The sequence below is a fragment of the Lampetra fluviatilis genome, chromosome 45, assembly GCF_964198595.1.
Source record: "Lampetra fluviatilis chromosome 45, kcLamFluv1.1, whole genome shotgun sequence".
Lineage (NCBI taxonomy): Eukaryota > Metazoa > Chordata > Hyperoartia > Petromyzontiformes > Petromyzontidae > Lampetra > Lampetra fluviatilis.
In genome coordinates this window covers 3,263,714-3,272,188 of record NC_136319.1, presented here as the reverse complement: position 1 = coordinate 3,272,188, position 8,475 = coordinate 3,263,714, and the positions used below count along the sequence as shown (strand labels likewise).

Sequence of the window (8,475 nt, the reverse complement as noted above, 5' to 3'; positions counted from 1 at the left end):
TCTCACCCAAGATTTGACGGTACATGGCCCCGTCCATCGACCGTTTCATGCAGTGAAGTTGTTCTGTCCCCTTAGCAGAAAAACACCCCCAAAGCATAATGTTTCCACCTCCATGTTTGACGGTGGTGATGGTGTTCTTGGGGTCATAGGCAGCATTCCTCCTCCTCCAAACACATCGAGTTGAGTTAATGCCAAAGAGCTCCATTTTGGTCTCATCTGACCACAACACTTTCACCCAATTGTCCTCTGAATCATTCAGATGTTCATTGGCAAACTCAGACGGGCATTTATATGTGCTTTCTTGAGCAGGGGGACCTTGCGGGCGCTGCAGGATTTCAGTCCTTCACGGCATAGTGTGTTACCAACTGTTTTCTTGGTGACTATGGTCCCAGCTGCCTTGAGATCATTGACAAGATCCTCCTGTGTAGTTCTGGGCTGATTCCTCACCGTTCTCATGATCATTGCAACTCCACGAGGTGAGATCTTGCATGGAGCCCCAGGCCGAGAGAAATTGACAGTTCTTTTGTGTTTCTTCCATTTGCGAATAATCGCACCAACTGTTGTCACCTTCTCACCAAGCTGCTTGGTGATGGTCTTGTAGCCCATTCCAGCCTTGTGAAGGTCTACAATCCTGTACCTGACATCCATGGAGAGCTCTTTGGTCTTGGCCATGGTGGAGAGTTTGGAATCTGATTGATTGCTTGCTGCTGTGAACAATTGTCTTTTATACAGGTCACAAGCTGAGATTAGGAGCACTCCCTTTAAGAGTGTGCTCCTAATCTCAGCTCGTTACCTGTATTAAAGACACCTGGGAGCCAGAAATCTTTCTGATTGAGAGGGGGTCAAATTCTTATTTCCCTCATTAAAATGCTAATCAATTTATAACATCTTTGACATGCGTTTGTCTGGATTTTGTTGTTGTTATTCTGTCTCTCACTGTTCAAATAAACCTACTATTAAAATTATAGACTGATAATGTATTTGTCAGTGGGCAAACGTACAAAATCAGCAGGGGATCAAATACTTTTTCCCTCACTGTCGGTGGGTAAGTTGGGTGAGTGGGTGGTGAGTGAGTTAGTCCACCACCACCCGACACGGCCAATTACGAAGGTTTGTCACATGGACTAAACGTGCCAATCAGCTATTACTTCAGGATACCATTTTGATGAAGCGCGTATACCCACATCATTTACAATTCCAGTACTTTAATGTGTTGCCGTTGTTTACAACCAGCTTCACCAGGCGATTTTCCAGCATTGTCAAGAAGTATTCTTGCTTCCGGTCTTAAATGGAGCAACATGATCGAACCTAAAAACGTTAGATGTATTATGTTATTGATATCAAGTTGTTGTTGTCGTTATCTTTCAGCCGCATTCATTGATCAATTGAGAGATCGCCTCCGTGAGTACCCACAACTACCACAACAGCTTCCAACCACAACCACGGTGTTAGTTTTACAGCGGTGTCATGCGGGGAGGCAGGGCGGTGGTAAGGTGGTGACACTCGCGCGACCTCGCAGCAAGAAGCGAGGGGTCTGGGTTCGAGTCCCCTCTTGGGAGCCACTTTCTGTGTGGGGTTTCGTGTGATCTCAGGGTGGGTCTACAGAGCGATGGAGTGAGTGTGTTAATGGGTGGAGTGTGGATGTTCTCTCCCCTGTTTTGCATACGTTTTCGCCAGGGTTCCCTGTTTTTCTCCTCCCATAGCATAGTGTATAGTAGTGTAGTGTATAGTCTTGTAGTGTATAGTAGTGTAGTATGTACAGTGATGGAAAAAAGTATTTGATCCCCTGCTGATTTTGTACGTTTGCCCACTGACAAAGAAATGATCAGTCTATAATTTTAATGGTAGGTTTATTTGAACAGTGAGAGACAGAATAACAACAACAAAATCCAGAAAAACACATGTCTTAAATGTTATAAATTGATATGCATTTTAATGAGGGAAATAAGTATTTGACCCCTCGGCAAAACATGACTTAGTACTTGGTGGCAAAACCCTTGTTCGCAATCACAGAGGTCAGACGTTTCTTGTAGTTGGCCACCAGGTTTGCACACATCTCAGGAGGGATTTTGTCCCACTCCTCTTTGCAGATCTTCTCCAAGTCATTAAGGTTTCGAGGCTGACGTTTGGTAACTCGAACCTTCAGCTCCCTCCACAGATTTTCTATGGGATTAAGGTCTGGAGACTAGCAAGGCCACTCCAAGACCTTAATGTGCTTCTTCTTGAGCCACTCCTTTGTTGCCTTGGCCGTGTGTTTTGAGTCATTGTTATTCTGGAATATCCATCCACGACCCATTTCCAATGCCCTGGCTGAGGGAAGGAGGTTTTCACCCAAGATTTGATGGTACACGGCCCCGTCTATCGTCCCTTTGATGCGGTGAAGTTGTCCTGTCCGTTTAGCAGAAAAACACCCCCAAAGCATAATGTTTCCACCTCCATGTTTGACGGTGGGGATAGTGTTCTTGGGGTCATAGGCAGCATTTCTCCTCCTCCAAATACGGCGAGTTGAGTTGATGCCAAAGAGCTACATTTTGGTCTCATCTGACCACAACACTTTCACCCAGTTGTCCTCTGAATCATTCAGATTTCATTGGCAAACTTCAGACGGGCATGTACTGTAGGTGGGTAAGTTGGGTGAGTGGGTGGTGAGTGAGTTAGTCCACCACCACCCGACACAGCCAATTTCGAGGGTTTGTCACGTGGACTAAACGTGCCAATCAGCTATTACTTCAGGACACCATTGTGATGAAGCGCGTACACCCACATAATTTACAATTCCAGTACTCTAATGTGTTGCCGTTGTTTACAACCAGCTTCACCAGGCGATTTTCCAGAATTGTCAAGAAGTATTCTTGCTTCCGGTCTTAAATGGAGCAACATGATCAAACCCAAAAACGTTAGATGATTATGTTATTGAAATCAAGTTTTTGTCGTTATCTTTCAGCCGCATGCATTCATCAATCGAGAGATCACCACGGTGAGTACCCACAATAGCTTCCAACCACAACCATAGTGTTAGTCTTACAGCGGTGTCACGCGGGGAGGCAAGGCGGTGGTAAAGTGGTGACACTCGCGCGACCTCGCAGCAAGAAGCGAGGGGTCTGGGTTCGAGTTCCCTCTTGGGAGCCACTTTCTGCGTGGGGTGTCGTGTGATCTCAGGGTGGGTCTGCAGAGCGACCGAGTGCGTGTGTTAATGGTGGAGTGTAGATGTTCTCTCCCCTGTTCTGCATACGTTTTCACCAGGGTTCCCTGCTTTCCTCCTACCATAGCATAGTGTATAGTAGTGTCGTGTATAGTCTTGTAGTGTATAGTAGTGTAGTATGTATACACGCTGAACATTCGCACCGTATGTAGCCAAACGTGCTAATCGAAGGTTCAGGGGAAGGACAACAAACTAAACGCAAAAAGTGGTTCTAAAGAAATGTTGGTTGGTGAGTGGATGGGTTAGTGGGTGGGTGAGTAGTGTGGCAAATGAGTGGGTAGTTGGGTAAGTTGGGTGAGTGGGTGGTGAGTGAGTTAGTCCACCACCACCCGACACAGCCAATTACTAAGGTTTGTCACGTGGACTAAACGTGCCAATCAGCTATTACTTCAGGACACCATTGTGATGAAGCGCGTATACCCACATCATTTACAATTCCAGTACTCTAATGTGTTGCCGTTGTTTACAACCAGCTTCACCAGGCGATTTTCAAGAATTGTGAAGAAGTATTCTTGCTTACGGTCTTAAATGGAGCAACATGATCGAACCCAAAAACATTTATTGTGAATATTATTAGTCGTGAAAGACCACGTGTTGAATGGAGCTTTCGTGTAACGTTGCGGTGCTATGAGGGACTAGGCATGGAGAACACCAAACACATAGATCAGAGGGTTGAGATAAAAAAAGAGTGCTCATTTTTTTTTGTGTAAATTATACAAAACCCGTTAGCGCTATCTTTGTATCTGTATGTGTGTGCAAGTGTGTGCATCGTGAATCTTGACCCTAATCTACTCCATCTCCTCCCCGCAGCTGTCGACAACCAGCCGGTTGATCTAGTTATATAGAGGAAGCAAAATGAAAGCAGCACTCTCCAACACTCTCATCCCCACAGTCCCCATTTTCAACACTCCTCCCACTCTTCTCCCCCTCTCCTCCCCCTCATACTAGGTGATTAGGGGTGGGTGGTCCTTGTACTGGCCAATAGCTGATTAGGAATGGGGTAGGTCTAGTACTTGTCACCAGAGGTGTGGACTCGAGTCATGTGACTTGGACTCGAGTCAGACTCGAGTCATGAATTTGATGACTTGCGACTCGACTTGGACTTGCATAACAATGACTTTGTCCCACCTATGAGATGTGGACTCGAGTCATGTGACTTGGACTCGAGTCAGACTCGAGTCATGAATTTGATGACTTGCGACTCGACTTGGACTTGCATAACAATGACTTTGTCCCACCTCTGCTTGTCACTAAGTTGGTTAACCACTGTAGTCTGTGCTCCTTTAACAGAAGAGCAGGAGCAATAAAAAAAACCCTCAGCTGATGCTCTCTTGTTGTGGCCAGTAGCAGCAGAACTCCGTATTGGGTATGCAGCTCCTGCACCACATCGCTGCTGTTGCTGCCATCATCAAGCCCAAGAGAGTCGAATAGAATCACACAGAGAGATGCATCAATATTCAGAGACGTACATAGAGACTCAGTGATACTTAAAAACCCAGAGAGGTATATAGAGACTCATAGAGATACACTGAGACTCGTAGAGGCTGTATAGTAAAACGACTGCGGTCTGTGCTCCTTCAACGGAGGAGGAACAGAAAAACACGGGCTCGCTCTTTCTCCTGACGCCCTCTGGTTGTGGCAGCAGAAGCAGCAGGATCTCCACAATGGGCATCGAGCTCCGGCACTACGTCGTTGCTGCTTCCACCAAAAGTAGAATAGAATCACACTCGCGTGTGTGTGTGAGAGTGTGCACCACAAAGGGGAGTGTTAGTGTAGCAGTTAGCATGCTGTGCTACGAACAGGGTGACCCAAGTTTGATTCCTGTTCACAGTTAAACCAGTAACGATTATCTGATCGGGTCCTGAGCCTCCCCTAGGTCGACTCAGTTACAAATTAGTACCTGGTGCGGTGTGTAAACATTGCAACTGGGGAGAAAAAGGCGGCTGGGCTTTGTGCTGGCCACCCACCCCCTCGTTTGCCATGCTGGCCCTCAGAGGTTCTCGCTGACAGCACTTGCCCAACAGTTTGTTAAGGCTATACGGGGAATCTTTATCTTTTTTATACCAGAGAGACATCTGTACGGGTGAGCGACGTCGACGGGTGAGTGACATAGACGCGAATTGAGTTGGTAGTTCGTGTTCCTCCACTAAAGGAGCGACCGCGCGATTTGTTATTGCAATTTTATAATCACAATCGTCCTTATTTACCTTCATAATCACTGGGTTTTAAATTTCCAGTGTCCTTGCTATCGCCTCCACACTCCCTCTGAGCATTATGATCGATTTACTGGCCCCACTCAGACTCGGCCATCGCCTTTCTGTTTCTTTCAGACTGTAAACGGTGGTTAGGGAGATTGTATCTTCTTGTCCTGGTATACAAGAGGTCGTGGGTTCGATCCTGACCCTGAAGACGCCTGCTTTTGTATATTTGGAGTATGCATCTCTCTTTTTCCCCCGTGGATTTTCTCCAGGTCCTCCAGTTTTCTCCTCCACATTTAGAATCAACGACATGCGTTGCGAGGATTTGGCTGCTATACATTTCCACGTGATGATGAACCACTTTGTTTAGCTATCGTTTGAAACCAGGTCCCTTCTGAAAAAGAGCTACGCAGCTCAGGGGGCCTTACCTGGTAAAATGAAAGTCAAACGATAGCTCAACAAAGTGGTTTATCATCACGTCGAAAAGCTTTAAGTCAAGATTTAATAAAAGTCAGTTTAATAGTGAACGAGTATTCATATTCTTAGGTTTTTTCGGTAAAGTCACGTAGGTATACAAACACAGACATAATTTCAACCGTGATGATGGTTACAAACTGAGTAATCATTGGAAAGATATTCTTAGGTCAGGGGTCGGCAACCTACGGCTCCGGAGCCGCATGCGGCTCTTTACGGGCTGCTTCTTGACGATATGTACGTATGTACAGTATGTACTCAGATGCATTGCGGCTCTTGAAATACTGAATTTTGTACCGAATTGGAAAGAAATGGCTCTTCTTATTATTTTGGTTGCCGACCCCTGTCTTAGGTTTTTTCGGTAAAGTCACGTAAGTCACATTCATAAGAATATGAATCCTTTCAGTCACGAAAGCTTCAAATCTAGAACATTGGAAAGATGTGATTAACCATGCAAAAAAGATTTAACTACACTTATTTGGACCATCTTATTTGACAGACAACTATTACAGGTTATTGATAGACAGCCGTTCTTGTTTTACCAGGTTTAGGTTTTTTCTTTTTTCACACTTTTGTTATGTAGGCTAGGCGTAGTCACAAACTGTACCTCTCCATAACAAAGGCTCAGTCTTTTGTTATGCAGTCTATTCTTAGTCTTAAGCCTCACCTTACCATATTAATAAAAAGTGTGCCATACTTGGCCCTTCCCCCTCTTCAACCATCATATATACGGAGTGGTAGCTCTTGTAATCTCTCATTTACTTGATACAGCTGTCGTGGCTGTGACGGTTCCACCTGAGGACGGAAGCTTGTGTTGCCTCCGAAACGTCGTGATTTTTATTTTATTTTACTTTTATTAATTTTAATTTTTTACCTACGTGACTTTACCGAAAAAACCTAAGAATATGAATCCTTGCAGTCACGAAAGCTTCAAATCTAGAAGTAAACGAGTAGTCTGCTGGGGTCCAAATAGAAACCGGAGCACCCCGTATGATCAATCCTTAGCTTTTAGGTCTCTCCACTTGAACGAATGAACTATTTTGTTTGGAATGTAATCTTTCTCTCACTCTCGCTCTCTCTCTTATACAAGAGGCAAGGGAACTCTCACATCTTCATTTTGTCTGTCCAATGTGGCAGCTATTTTGTGACATGGCCACTATTTTGTCCATGTGACATGGCCGTCATTTTGTCCGTGTGACATGGCCACGATGTTGTTCGTCTCAAATTGCTGTTACCTTATACATGCCGCTGTACAAAAGCTGGGGAGTCTAAATCGATTAAAGCTTGGTTTTACAAAACTGACATTGCTTCTCAACGAGTCTCTCTGAACGTACATTATTATAACACAGCGACCGAGCAGAGGAGGGCACCGCTGAGATTCTGGGTTTGCACCCTGAGTCTGGGTTTTTCTCAACGGAGTCATAATGGCTATGTCAGGGGCACAGATCTTGGTTTCGAGCCTTTTGTCTGGTGTTCTTGCAGGTTTGCAATGGCTTTGCCAGGGGACCCTGGGTTCATAGTTTTCCTGCCCTCAATGAATGTAGCTATCATGAGTTGCGAGGAGTTCGCACTATTGACGAGACCTAGAAAGGTGAAGCGGTTTCAGGGTTTGTATGTATATTGAACTTCTTTCACGCTGTACATAGCCAACTGGCAAAGAAAAAAACTAAAAACGCAGTTAAAACAAAAAGAGTTGTAAATGTTGATGATGTAAATGTGCATAGCCCCAGTGGATATCTAATATTTGAAGGAAGAGCATTCCAGACTGCCGCAGAAGTGCACCTGAAAGTGCGGGATGCGGTGACCATCGTTGTTCGATGGCTAGCAAAGAGCCGCTGCTGCGAGGTGAACCGGATTCCCGTGATGGTTTATACTCTTGACGAGATCAGCAGCAAGGTATCGTGGTTCATTTGTGTAGCGGCCCGTATTAGTCACTAAGCTCCCACACTCGGGAGTTCTGCCCTCAACTCTGTACCGATGGCGGACGGCGTTGGGCTCTGGAGAAGAAGGACCCCTTCCTCCTGCCTCTCCCAGCCTGCTGCTTGTCTGCATGTAGGGGAGGGGAATATTTGACAGAGAAAGAAGTGACCGGCATGGGGAGCAAAATGTCACACAGTGCCAAAAAAAACGTGTAGTTAAACTCTTATAAGGACATTGGAGAGGGACTTGCGAGTGCCTGAACAAAGCTCTGAGAAGAGGACAGATGATCAGGTTTAAAACGGAATTTTGCACCGTTGTATTCAGCGTGCTATCCCTTGAACCCAAATTAAACGATTGTTCAATTTGTGAGAGGGAAACAGCATGTGGGTCATTAACTCATTGAGTGGCAGGTAATTTCCACATCCAGGGTCCTTTTGTGTTAAGAGCCTATGGAAGATGGTGGAACTCAGCAACGGGAAAAGGAGGTGCCAGATATTGCAGATGCTCAACACTGTTCTCCGGGCTGCAACGACTGGCTCCTTTTGGCAGCACTGCGCACCCTTCATAACGATGCGTAAAGAAGCTCCTTCGAGACGTCCATTTTGTGCAAGGCGAATCTTTATTTCTAAGTTCAACGTATTTACAACTTCGAACGTAATAGTAACTTCGCTCGCAATTACT

General features: G+C 45.4%; 1 long non-coding RNA gene across 1 annotated transcript; it reads left to right on the top strand.

The window, feature by feature from the left end:
- The first annotated feature begins 1,322 nt into the window (after positions 1–1,322).
- LOC144947475 (uncharacterized) lies at positions 1,323–4,216 on the top strand. Its single transcript, XR_013640068.1, has 3 exons — positions 1,323–1,401; positions 2,945–2,977; positions 4,013–4,216. It is a non-coding gene; the product is annotated as an uncharacterized LOC144947475 (long non-coding RNA).
- The last annotated feature ends 4,259 nt before the right edge of the window (positions 4,217–8,475 follow it).